This window comes from Grampus griseus, assembly GCF_964374135.1.
Source record: "Grampus griseus genome assembly, chromosome: 21".
Lineage (NCBI taxonomy): Eukaryota > Metazoa > Chordata > Mammalia > Artiodactyla > Delphinidae > Grampus > Grampus griseus.
Genome location: NC_139015.1, coordinates 14,991,714 through 15,006,413, shown reverse-complemented (window position 1 = coordinate 15,006,413; position 14,700 = coordinate 14,991,714).

Sequence of the window (14,700 nt, the reverse complement as noted above, 5' to 3'; positions counted from 1 at the left end):
TTATGAAAGACAGCTGTATCTTTATTTCAACCTTGGCGTAGTTCATTCTGAAACTTCAGTAAGACTTGAGACTACGGTTTTAGAGGTAACACCTCTACGATTTTGACAATATTTGATACTATCATGTATTCAAGAACTGTGTGAATAGGAAAGGATTAACCTTGGTTAATACAATACAAAGACTTTTCAAAATGAATCCCAGACTGATTATCATACCAAGGCAAGATTCATTCATAGTAGACCAAGCATTTACTAAAAATCTCATTCATACTACATGTGGTGAGCAGCATCTTCATGCATTAAAGGCTCATATCTACATATGTATGTTAGAGTTTATATGCTAGTGTATTTGAGAGAGAACACTCAAGGTGAAAAATTGGGGGTATGTTGGGGAATGAGAGAGAGACAAAAAGAGAGTAAGTACAAAATGATTGAAAAATAATTTTACTTTTTTTCAGCTTTCTGATTTGGAGTTTAAATCAGTAAACCAAAGGAACATGGATCAGGACATTGTAATTTAGTTTACCCTTTTGATATCTCCTTAGAGGATTAAGATGTTCATTGACATTTTAGAAGATACTGTGTGTGCTTGCCAAACTTGGCTTGCAAATTTGGTTAAAGAGAGGCTGAGATGAGAAGAAAGGAAAGGACATTAAAAGAGACAGAGACAAAGGAGAAAATCATAACTTGCTCTTTCTTTTATCCCACCCATCAAACAAAAGACAAATTTTCCTTGTTTTCTGAAGAGAAAAAATAATTGCTGGATAGTCTTAAAGCTCTTGATAATTTTCAGGTGGTTGTGGTTGATATTTCAAATATGAAATAAAAAGTATGTGCTTGTTTATATGCACAAAAATGTGCTGAAGATATTGAACGAGGAAATTCATTTGATTCCAAATATATTTTCTTAAAGGAAATAATTCAATGAGCAGAATAAATGTAAGTAAATATATCATTTGCAGAATAATACCAACAAAAATTATGTTGTTTCAGAGAATATGGAAATTGAGGAGCTTCTCATATTTTTGTTAGTGTGAAACAGAGAATTAAAATTTTTCCTATTCTGCATTTGATTAATCAATTCATTTATTTACATTTGACCTGTATCTTGAGATTGAGCATCACTCACCTATAAATTTTTTGAAAACAAAATCCAGCATGTAATCATATACATGCTAAAACGATGAATTTTTCTAAAAGAGGTGCTAGAAATAGAAAAGACCACAATTTTGAGATCAGCTACTTTATCAGTTACTTATTATCACAGAAAAATAATGCTGTGTACCAAGCAATCAAGCTCAATGGCTTCTAACAACAATCATTTATTATCTCTTGCAAGTTCTCAGGGTTGGTGGAACTAGGTAAGACAAGGAAGGGAAGTTCTAGTCCAACTCACATATATGCAGCCAGTTGAGGATTGGCTGTCTGGGTTGGGTTGGAGTCCCTGAGTGGGGCTCACTTCCATGTATCTTTTATACTCCTCCTGGGACGCAAAGATTATCTGCAGTGGAAGCACAAAAGAGCAAGCAGAGACATGCAGGGCCTCTTGAAACCCAGGCACACTGTCAATCCCATCTCATTCTAGTGGCCAGAGCAGGTCAAATTGCTGACACCAGAGTCATCTATTGTGGAAGAGATCGCAAAGTCACAGGGCAAAGAGATGGATACAGGGAAGGGTGAATAATTGAAGTAATTAATGAAATCTGTCTTGTCTCTGCTACTGTAAGACACATTTGAGAATGTGCCAACCATGAATAGCCCATTGATACTGAGAGGATCTACTTCTCAATCCTCTGCAACTTGATCCCAATATTCAAGGCCTTCACTGGGCATTCTCTGCTTTTTGTCTACTATTTTTGTGCCATCTTTAGAAATAATGGCATGCCCTCTAAGTGGACTGGTCACCAAATTGGATAGGATCACAGTACACTTGGTATTGGAGATGCTATTTGTACACTGCATCTTGCTACAATATCACTGATCCATACATCTTGTGTTCAGTAGTTATACTAGCTTCATTACTGTAACACTTTATTAAGTCTTTCTCTCTATCAATTCTGTGGTAAATAGAAAGTACAAAAATAATGCTTTTAAAGAACAAAAGTCTCTTTTATGGTCATCCCATCTTTTTACCTCCAATTCTACGGGAAAACAATGTCAAAGAAAAGAAATCAAGATTTTGGGATTAAAGAGGCAACAATGAAATGATTTTACTTATTAGGTTCAGAGGAATGGAAGGACAGAGCAAGGGAGATTCCCCAAAGAATTGCATTTTCATTTATATTTTATTTCCTTTCCCATATTTATCTTGTAACACATACAATTTAAAAGTGCTCATTTCCCTATGTGATGTTCAGATCTCCCAGAATAAACAGCAGTTGTTAAAAAAAGTCTTAACTACAAAGCCATCAGGATAGTCTGGCTCTCTTATTCATAAACTCTGCTCTAATTGTCACCATAAAATGATGTAAGAGAAATCATCTTAGGAAATACATTCTCTTTTTTACTGTCTATTTTTTTGTGATTCTTTTTTCAGCAAATGAAATCTAAAATTATGCCAATAGCAGCAAATAAAATAACTATTTCAGGACTGACTGCTGCTTTCTAGACTTTTAAATTAAACATTCTCTACTGTAACACTTTTCAGTAGGTTAAAATATTATCTTCTATGATAGCTAAACAGTTTTACACTTAGTTCTCAAGCATCCAGAAATGAGTGTTAAGGTTTTTTTTTTTTTTTCAGTTATAAAAATGAGGTAATAACATGATTAACCCATTTAGCAGCATTCCTCCAGTTAGGTTCTTTCTTTTCTTTTTTAACAATATGTCTTAAAATTATTGAGTAATACACAGTAGTGAAACATGTAAATTAAAATTTTTCATAAAAAGTTCAAGAAAATGTTAGCGTTAAAGGTGTATTTATGTATTTGTAATTCACTCAAAAAGTAGACTTTTCTGCCTAAAGCTGTAGGAGGTCATTTCTGAACAATAACTGGTATTTGAGCAATCTTGCAGTTTGCAGAGCACTCCAGCCCTACATACCTGTGGTTCAAGGAGGCGACTTGTTCAAAGTTACTTAGCAAGTAAGATACAGAGCCCACACCCACATCTTCTGATTTTAAACTTCATATCTCTACAGAGAGTCTGCCATCTCCATAACCTTGTAATACCTCTCCACTCCTTATCTTTATTTTCCTCATTCACTTCTTATTTTTTCTCCAATTTACATAAATTCTGTAGCAGTAAATGGCATTGAGTTTCTAGAATATATGAAAAGTGTCTGATCTAAGCAGGGTTTGCTGAATTTTGTTGATCCAGACTATCTTTCCTGAAACTTAATTTTCTCACTTTTCATTCAGTAAAGTTCCTGAATCTCCTTAAAAAATACATTTATGTTTTTCTGCTCTGAATGTTGAAAGGCTTCCAACAAGACCTGAAAGCACGGTATTTCATCTCCTGGAGTTTCAATGAACTTTTTTTTTCTTCTTAATAGCTCAGTGAAACTGGAGAATAATTACTTTTTCAGTTAATGTTAAACTGATGGCAATTTTAAACAAAAAGCTGGCAGCAAATATTATGTTAGCTATAGTGCACTGAGGAGTGGTTTGGCCACTTTGCAACTCACCTCTGAAACATCAGACATCCTTTGTCGTGCCAAGTGCAGCATTAAGAAAGAACACAACGGGGATAGAGGGGGATGTGGAACGTTTTTGTTTTCTAGTTGTGGAGTTCTGTATCTCCACAAAGTGTTGCATGAGCCTGACTTCCCAATCCTTTTTATAACCAGACAATCTGTTTGCAAAAACCCCCCAAATCCATTTTCTCACAGTCTAAATATATGTACATATAAACAGGTTCATATTGATAAGCCATTTAGATGTTTTAATGTTTCTCTGGTTTGTTTAAAACTCTGGACAAATTCAGCCTTTTGTCACACCTTTTGAGATGTTTTAAGAAGACAAGAAATAATGTTTTCTGGCAATAAGCCAAACATCTGTACATATTGTACTGATGACTGACATGAGGGATTATAGAGGCAACTCATGCATATAACCTTAACAGATATTTCAATCAATCAGTGCACGTCAGAAGCTATACTTTTTTTTTTTTTTTTAATGAGCAAAGGTCTGTGCTGGATCCTGTGGGCACATTTCGTAAAGATGAAACAGTTAGGGTTAAGACAGCTACATAAATAACTATATTTAATATATGGTAGGATGTCTTAAGTTTAATAGTAGATGCACAGATAAAGTGCTTTGTGGAAAAGAGGACGAGATCTCCTTTTTGTAGAAGCTGAGAGATGGTGAGGGAGGAATGGGGGCAAAGCCAGAAGACCTGGGTCAGAATGGGTGTGATGAGCTAAACCCCTTAGCTGAGGGTTTCTACCAGAGACACACCGGAGACCAGCAATCCAAAGAGAGAGAGATCAATTCTAAGTCATAAATACAGAGTCAGGAATCAAGATTACAGAGCTGGAAGCTCAGAGGTGGGAAGATCAGAATGAGAACATTTTGGTAACAAGTAAAGATGGGTGTCAGACAAAAACTGAAGGTTTTTTTTTTTTTTTTTTTTTTTTTGCGGTACGCGGGCCTCTCACTGTTGTGGTCTCTCCCGTTGCGGAGCACAGGCTCCGGACGCACAGGTGCAGCGGCCATGGCTCACGGGCCCAGCCGCTCCACGGCGTGTGGGATCTTCCCAGACCGGGGCACGAACCCGTGTCCCCTGCATCGGCAGGCGGACTCTCAACCACTGCGCCACCAGGGAAGCCCTGAAGGGGTTTTTTAAACACCAAATTTGAGGTGCATGACTTGGTCCGCCTCCTTTTTGGGCAAGAGTATCACACTGAGGAGATGCTGCATGAGCACGAAAAGGTTATGTCCAATTTTTCTAGCACTGATGGCTGTTTTATTTATGTGTATGTGTGTGTATCTGAAGAAGGACTGAATTGTTTGTGCTACAAATTACATAATTACTACCATATTTATGGATGGAATAAAGCTTTATTTGGTCTTGAAAAGAGTTAGCAAATAAATATATCATTCAGAATCTAAAACTCACTTTAAGCTCTAAATTATCCATGATGGTTAGGTTGAGGCAATCAACTGAATAATATAATGTTTTAGTCTTACCTTTAACTGAGTAAATACAATTATAGTAGACATAGGGTATCTAAGTATATAAAGGAGGCAACCAGAAAATTAACATACTTTGGTCCTGGTTGTATTATCGTTTTTTTGGTTAAGAACTTTATTGTGGTATATTTTACATGTCATAAAGTTCACCCATTTCAGTTGTACAATTCAGTGATTTTTGGTGACTTTGACAAGTAGTGCTAACATCACCATAACGCAGTTTTAGGACATTTTCATGCCCCATCTAAGATCCCGTCTGCATATTTACAGTTATTCCCTTTTCCCACCTTCAGCCCCAGGCAACCACTAATCTACTATCTGTCTTTATAAATTTGCCCTTTCTGGATATTTCATATAAATGGAATCATACAGTCTGTGGTTTCTTGAAGTTTCTGGCTTCTTTCATTTAGCATAACGTTTTTGAGGTTCATGCATGATGTAGCATCTGTTAGTAGTTTGTTCTTTTTTTATCACCCAATAGTATTCCATTATAAGGATGGAATCGAATCTCAGAGACAGAGTTTTGGGTGAAGTAGAAAAAAATAGCTTTATTGCTTTGCCAGGCAAAGGGGGACACAGCAGGCTCCTGCCCTCAAAAACTTTGTTTCCCAACCCAGGGGGGTTTGGTGAGGAGGTTGATGGCAACAGTTCAAGGGTGGGGTTTCCAACAAGATTAGAGTGTGTGCAGGGTCTCAGGTGGCTGGTCTCATCTTGATGAGCTTCTCTGGCCCCTTGAATCTTGCCTCAGGTGGTTTCTTGGCTGCTCCTCCCTTGATCAGCAACTGTTCGAATCTGCCCTTTGGGACTCAGGGAAGGTCATGGAGGCTGGAGGCAGACAGGGAGGCTTCCATGCCCAGGAGTCCTACGGGGTCTTTCTCAGTTTCACTGTGAGCATTTATGTTAAAGTCTCTATGTGGATATATGTATTATTTCGCTTGGATAGATACCTAAGTGTGGAATCCCGGGTGATACTGTAGTTTTAAGTTTAACATTTTAAGAAAGTGCCAAATTGTTTTTGAAAGTGGCTGCAGTGGTCCTTTTATCTTTGTTTTTGAATTGAATTTTATTTATTTTTTTATACAGCAGCTTCTTATTAGTTATCTGTTTTATACATATTAGTGTATACATGTCAATCCCAATCTCCCAGTTCATTCACTGCTCCCCCCTCCCTGCCGCTTGGTCCTTTTATCTTGTTGTTGATGCTGAAAACAATATCTGCTATTATTGCTTCTACCTGGTATTTATCTGTGGGCCAGGATTATGTCAGTTTATATATATAATTCTTTCCATTCAGTTCTCACAAAAATTCCATGTGGTAGGAGGCACCAGTATTATTATTCCCATATACGTCTTGGCTTTCACTCTGTTCATCACTTCAGTTGCTCCAACATTAGTAACCTGGTGTTTAACAAGCATGCCTAATACATCAAGGGGAAAGACCCCTGTGGTCTAAGTGACAACAGGGAAGTTTCAAAGACTGTTGATATTAGAAGCCTGAGTAATTTATGAACAACTCTAAAATAGTGTATGGCTGGGGCTTCCCTGGTGGCGCAGTGGTTGAGAGTCCGCCTGCCGATGCAGGGGACACGGGTTCGTGCCCCGGTCCGGGAAGATCCCACATGCCGCGGAGCGGCTGGGCCCGTGAGCCATGGCCGCTGAGCCTGCGCGTCAGGAGCCTGTGCCCCACAACGGGAGAGGCCACAACAGTGAGAGGCCCCCGTACCGCAAAAAAATAAAAATAAATAAATAAATAAATAGTGTATGGCTGAATTGCTGGAGATGAGTGAAGAGGAACCTTTCTTTCTTGGGTGGCCCATTTCTGCAAGAAATGTAGCGCATTTTAAAAGATGAGGAATCAGACTGGCACCTGAGAAGTACCGTGACTGGTACTGTCCCAAGCTGATTGTAACTCAAGCTTAGCTCATGTCAGCCCTGAGACTCGGTCGATGAATTCTAGGGCATGGGCCAGTTCTATTTATTGTTATATCCCTGATGACTAGATCATAATAGGAGCATGATGTGTATTTTGGTTGATTAAATGTGGCAACAAATAAATATACACTTTTCAGAGATGTTCTCAGAGGTATTAGAGTCAGATCGTGGTGAGTATATACCAAATAGAAGCGCCAAACCACAAGATTAATAGATTATGATGGCTAAAACTCTAAATCCATACTAGCAAGGTAAGCCTCACTCTGGCACTTTAAATTAGCCGTTATGAATTTCCTCTCAAGGCCAAATTAAATCTCTAGGGGTACTTTTATTGCATGCAGTCACAGTACTTTGTCTCATAGAAAAATCTAAGTTAAAGATGGTCCAGTGATGTGGAACTGAGAGTACAGCAGACTTATTTAAAGACGGGAAAAAAGGCACATCCCTCCTGTGTGTATTGTATTAAATGAAACAAAATAGTATCTAGATAAAGTCATCATTTTTCATGCCAGTTAAGAGTTAGGTTTAGATCCTAATAGCTTCTCAAATATATATTTTTTATATTAAGGAGCTTTAACTTAGCATATACTTAATAATTTTCTTTATTTCTTTCTCTAATTGACTTTGAATGAAGACAGACAAAGGCAGATAAATAATTAAGGCAAAGATGTTGATTGGTTGTGACATTGACATACTTCTTAATTAAAGCTAGAATAAATCCAATGGTGGAAAGACAATGCACAACGGATATTTTCATACCCTGCTTCAGCATTTACTCAGGAAACAACTTGGCAACAACCATCAAAAGCCTTAAAAATGCTGCGCCTTTTGATTAGTTAATCCCTTTTCTTGAGATTTACCCTAAGAATATAGAGATAAATATAGGAAATATGGAAATACTAGGGGAAAAGCTCTCTGCAGAAAAATATTAATCACAGGTTCTTCTTTCCATTTTTTTTGGCAACTTATTTAGACAACAGTAGGGGGTAATTATGTATATATCAAATGATCCACTTAGTGGCATATAAGATAGCCATTAATAATGCTGATTATTACAGTATCCTGTGATAAACCATAATGGACAATAATATAAAAAAGAATGTGTATATTTGTATAACTGAATCACTCTGCTGTACAGCAGAAATTAATACAACATTGTACATCAACTATACTTCAATTTAAAAAAGGGAAAAAATAAAAATTATAACCAAAAAATGCTGGTGATTACAGCTATGTAGCACACAGGAAAATGTTCATGATAAAGTTGTACATAAAGTTGTTACAGCATCTTAAATGCATTGTAATAAATTTATTTATATATTTTTAAAGCATGGAGGAAAATATCCTGGAAAATTTTACCATAATACTAACAGAATTAGGGTCCTGTGATTAGGGACCCTGTCTCTTTTCTGTTTTCCAATTTCTGTGTGTGGTTATGTTATATCAAGGAAAACAAAAAATAGCAATGAAATTAATGCTTAAACTTTTAGTTAAAAATAAATCTTTAATTTTCTTTTCTTTACGGGTAAATAACTTTTATTGATTGTTAATCATGTGCCATATACCAGGCTTCCATATATCGTATTATTTAACTTGATTACTGTTTCACAGTGTGAATCATATTCTTACCTTCATTTTGAGTGGGAAATGGTGGGTTAGAGAGTTCATTGTGTTAAGTAAGGTTAGGTAAGGAGGTAAGTACAGCATTGAGTGAAATCCCAATCCTGGCCAATTCCCATCAGAGCATAACCTCTTAACCAGTGTACTTGTCTAACCTTAAAACTGGAACTGGGGATTGGGTGATAAACTTGAGACCTTTCAGATTAACTGTGTGAAAGAAAAAGAAGTATCTTCTAGATTTTGGTTTTGCATAAGCAGAAGTTTCCTGTGTCTGAAGTTTTTGCTAGTAGTGGGGTTAGTAGGCAAAATGAAATTGGATGCGGGGGATTGGAAGTCAGAGCAAGAGAAAGTTCTGGGCACGTTTCCTTTTAACTAGTTTTACTTTTCCACCCCAGTCAATTCTACATCACAATCACATGCTTGCCTGGTCTCAGGGATCACTGGGTTAGGTTTCTTGGGGACAAGAGTAGCTGGCCATATTTGGTATTTCTGGACATCTTTCCATCTTTCAAATAGAGTTTTTGGAAACATGCAGTCTGGGAACCAAGAGTAATATTTCCTGCTCAGTGAATTGTAAAAGGCAAAGTATTACTCTAGCTTCAACCCTGATTCGAGGGCCAGCGAGAGAACAGATCAAATGTGACCTTTCAAGTGGAACTTTCAAGGAGTGGGTTGGTGGTATTTCCTTTCTCTTTCCTTAAGATGGTCTGACTCACCGTGTCTGATCAGCTGAGGCAAAATCCTCTAAGAACAACTCTGAATGAGAATTACAGTATCAGCCTTTGTCTGACAGGAAAGAGATTTTCCTGAGCCAAAGTGTTTGGCCTGGAGATGAGCCCAGAACAGTTTTATGCTAGAGCAGTTGAGTTTGTCTCAAAAAAAATTTGTTTGTATTGACTGTTTGGAATTTGAATGGGGGATAGGAGGATCCAGCTGGTGGCTGCGAAGTGTGACAGTGTTTATTTGAATTAGATGGTTAGAAAGGGACTCATATAGATTCTGGGAAAGAAGCTCTTTTCGTGTGAAAAGTCCACACTTTCAATCTCTGCGTGACTCTCCCACTCTCCTTTAGAATAGCTGTGACACTTTTGTTTTGGTTTAGAAACAAAAACAAAAACAAACAAGGAGACAAAGCGACTGTAATGTCTCCCACTATCTTCCTGTAATACAGCACAGTAGCTAAGAGTGCCTCATGCAATTACAGGAAGAGAACAGCACAGTTTCCATGCTGCTTGGAACAGTTTTAAATAGAGCCCAAAGGTACCGTGACCAGTTTAAGAAAAATGAAGAACTGAGATTTGGGTGGAATAATGCCCAGAATGGGTACCGTCACATCACAGTGTAGTACTGTGCAGTGAGTAAAAACACAACCACCCTTTCTTACATGTGCCACGCTCAACCCTCTTCTTGAATTGCTAGAATTTCACCTAGTAAAGGACTTCGTGGCCATCCCCAAATTCATATATTTTGTGCTCTTCCTGCCCCAAAGAGGAGCAATTTGTAACAATTTACCCAGTAATAAATAAATGATCCTATTGTGATAAAACAAATAGCCTTTAATCATGGAATTTTTCTTGTATCCTTAATGAGCATTGATTACCATCATGATTATAATACCTTGATCTCTTACAATACATTTTTAAGTAAACACTGCTACACTGCATGCAGCCAGAGGAAGATTTGAAGTCAATCCAGCAACAAATGTTCTCTTTCTAACCTTTCATGTTCTCAGCTGCCATTTGCTTTGAGAAGGATTTTAAACGAATATTAAACATTTCACAAAACTTGCTTTCTGTGCTTGATAATTTATTTCTTGTTAGAACAGTTTTTCTGGCTAATTAAGATGAATTGTTTGTAATGAATAGAAACCTGGCATTCATAGATTGGCTCGAACTTTGAATTCTAAATGACTAAAATAATAGGAACCTGGAAGGTAGAAAATGATTACTTACTGTAATTTGCTGGTCAAAGAGAGTGTACATTCATGATTCAGATTACCACATATATTTGGGTTTTCTAAAGCAATGCCAGTATTTAAAACAAACCTTGCTTGCAAATTGTGTTAAAAAAATAATTTTAAAAAGATCACAGATTCAACTCATGTACATCTTGAAAGATTAGAATTTTTCTCCGAAATTTATTAGTTGACTTTCTTCAGAGATCTGTTTCTTTCCTTTAACTTTTTTTTTTTTAAATATCTTTATTGGAGTATAATTGCTTTACAGGGGTGGGTGTGTTAGTTGCTGCTGTATAACAAAGTGAATCAGCTATATGTATACATATGTCCCCATATCTCCTCCCTCTTGCATCTCCCTCCCACCTTCCCTATCCCACCCCTCTGGGTGGTCACAAAGCACAGAGCTGATCTCCCTGTGCTATGTGGCTGCTTCCCACAAGCTATCTATTTGACGTTTGGTAGTGTATATATGTCCATGCCACTCTCTCACTTCGTCCCAGCTTACCCTTCGTCCTCCCCGTGTCCTCAAGTCCATTCTCTACATCTGCGTCTTTATTCCTGTCCTGCCCCTCGGTTCTTCAGAACCATTTTTTTTTTAGACTCCATATACATGTGTTAGCATATGGTATTTGTTTTTCTCTTTCTGACTTACTTCACTCTGTATGACAGTCTCTAGGTCCATCCACCTCACTGCAAATAACTCAATTTCATTTCTTTTTATGGCTGAGTAATATTCCATTGTAAATATGTGCCACATCTTCTTCATCCATTCATCTGTTGATTGACACTTAGATTGCTTCCATGTCCTGGCTATTGCAAATAGAGCTGCAATGAACATTGTGGTACATGAATTATGTACCTTTTGAATGATAGTTTTCTCAGGGTATATGCCCAGTAGTGGGATTGCTGGGTCATATGGTGGTTCATTTTTAGTTTTTTAAAGAACCTCCATACTGTTCTCTATAGTGGCTGTATCAATTTACATTCCCACCAACAGTACAAGAGGGTTCCCTTTTCTCCACACCATCTCCAGCATTTATTGTTTGTAGATTTTTTGATAATGGCTGTTCTGACTGGTGTGAGGTGATACCTCATCGTAGTTTTGATTTGCATTTTTCTAATGATTAGTGATGTTGAGCATCCTTTCATGTGTTTGTTGGCAATCTGTATGTCTTCTTTGGAGACATGTCAATTTTCGTCTTCTGCCCATTTTGGGATTGGGTTGTTTGTCTTTTTGAAATTGACCTGCATGAGTTGCTTGTATATTTTGGAGATTAATCCTTTGTCCGTTGATTTGTTTGCAAATATTTTCTCCCATTCTGAGAGTTGTCTTTTCGTTTTGTTTATGGATTGTTTTGCTGTGCAAAAGCTTTTAAGTTTCATTAGGTCCCATTTGTTTATTTTTGTGTTTATTTCCATTTCTCTAGCAGGTGGGTCAAAAAGGATCTTGCTGTAATTTATGTCGTAGAGTGTTCTGCCTATGTTGTCCTCTAAGAGTTTTATAGTGTCTGGCCTTACATTTAGGTCTTTAATCCATTTTGAGTTTATTTTTGTGTATGGTGTTGGGGAGTGTTCTAATTTCATTCTTTTACATGTAGCTATCCACTTTTCCCGGCACCACTTATTGAAGAGGCTGTCCTTTCTCCATTGTATATTCTTGCCTCCTTTATCAAAGATAAGGTGACCATATGTGCGTGGGTTTATCTTTGGGCTTTCTATATTGTTCCATTGATCTGTATTTCTCTTTTTGTGCCAGTACCGTATTGTCTTGATTACTGTAGCTTTGTAGTGTAGTCTGAAGTCTGGAAGCCTGATTTCTCCAGCTCTGTTTTTCGTTCTCAAGATTGCTTTGGCTATTCTCTTACGTTTCCACACACATTGTGCAATTTTTTGTTCTAGTTCTGTGAAAAATGCCATTGGTAGTTTGATGGGGATTGCATTGAATCTGTAGATTGGTTTGGGTAGTATAGTCATTTTCACAATGTTGATTCTTTCAATCCAAGAACATGGGATATCTTTCCATCTGTTTGTATCATCTTTAATTTCTTTCATCAGTGTCTTATAGTTTTCTGCATACTGGTCTTTTGTCTCCTTAGGTAGGTTTATTCCTAGGTTTTTATTCTTTTTGTTGCAATGGTAAATGGGAGTCTTTCCTTAATTTCACTTTCAGATTTTTCATCATTAGTGTATAGGAATGCTAGAGATTTCTGTGCATTAATTTTGTATCCTGCTACTTTACCACATTCATTGATTAGCTCTAGTAGTTTTCTGGTGGCATCTTTAGGATTCTCTATGTATAGTATCATGTCATCTGCAAACAGTGACAGCATTACTTCTTCTTTTCTGATTTGGATTCCTTTCATTTCTTTTTCTTCTCTGATTGCTGTGGCTAAAACTTCCAAAACTATGTTGAATAATAGTGGTGAGAGTGGGCAACCTTGTCTTGTTCCTGATCTTAGTGGAAATGGTTTCAGTTTTTCCCTATTGAGAACGATGTTGGCTATGGGTTTGTCATATATGGCCTTTATTATGTTGAGGTAAGTTCCCTCTCTGCCTACTCTCTGGAGGGTTTTTATCATAAATGGGTGTTGAATTTTGTCAAAAGCTTTTTCTGCATCTATAGAGATGATCATATCGTTTTTCTCCTTCAATTTGTTAATATGGTTTATCACATTGATTGATTTCCGTATATTGAAGAATCCTTGCATTCCTGTGATAAACCCCACTTGATCATGGTGCATGATCCTTTTAATGTGCTGTTGGATTCTGTTTGCTAGTATTTTGTTGAGGATTTTTGCATCTGTGTTCATCAGTGATATTGGCCTGTAGTTTTCTTTCTTTGTGACATCTTTGTCTGGTTTTGGTATCAGGGTGATGGTGGCCTCATAGAATGAGTTTGGGAGTGTTCCTCCCTCTGCTATATTTTGGAAGAGTTTGAGAAGGATAGGTGTTAGCTCTTCTCTGTATGTTTGATAGAATTCACCTGTGAAGCCATCTGGTCCTAGGCTTTTGTTTGTTGAAAGATTTTTAATCCTAGTTTCAATTTCAGTGCTTGTGATTGGCCTGCTTATATTTTCTATTTCTTCCTGGTTCAGTCTCGGAAGGTTGTGCTTTTCTAAGAATTTGTCCATTTCTTCCAGGTTGTCCATTTTATTGGCATTGAGTTGCTTGTAGTAATCTCTCATGATCTTTTGTATTTCTGCAGTGTCAGTTGTTACTTCTCCTTTTTCATTTCTAGTTCTATTGATTTGAGTCTTCTCCCTTTTTTTCTTGATGAGTCTGGTTAATGGTTCATCAATTTTGTTTATCTTCTCAAAGAACCAGCTCTTAGTTTTACTGATCTTTGCTATTGTTTCCTTCATTTCTTTTTCATTTGTTTCTGATCTGATCTTTATGATTTATTTCCTTCCGCTAACTTTGGGGTGTTTTTGTTCTTCTTTCTCTAATTGCTTTAGGTGTATGATTAGGTTGTTTATTTGACATGTTTCTTTCTTGAGGTAGGCTTGTATACCTATAAACTTCCCTCTTAGAACTGCTTTTGCTGCATCCCATAGGTTTTGGGTCATTGTGTTTTCCTTGTCTCTTGTTTCTAAGTATTTTTTGATTTCCTCTTTGATTTCTTCAGTGATCTCTTGGTTATTTAGTAGTGTATTGTTTAGCTTCCATGTGTTTGTATTTTTTACAGAATTTTGTCCTGTAATTGATATCTAATCTCATAGAGTTGTGGTCAGAAAAGATACTTGATCCGATTTCAATTTTCTTAAATTTACCAAGGCTTGATTTGTGACCCAAGATGTGATCTATCCTGGAGAATGTTCTGTGAGCACTTGAGAAGAAAGCGTATTCTGTTGTTTTTGGATGGAATGTGCTATAAATATCAATTAAGTCCATCTTGTTTAATGTATCATTTAAAGCTTGTGTTTCCTTATTTATTTTCATTTTGGATGATCTGTCCATTGGTGAAAGTGGGGTATTAAAGTTCCCTACTATGATTGTGTTTCTGTCGATTTCCCCTTTTATGCCTGTTAGCATTTGCCTTATGTATTGAGGTGCTCCTAT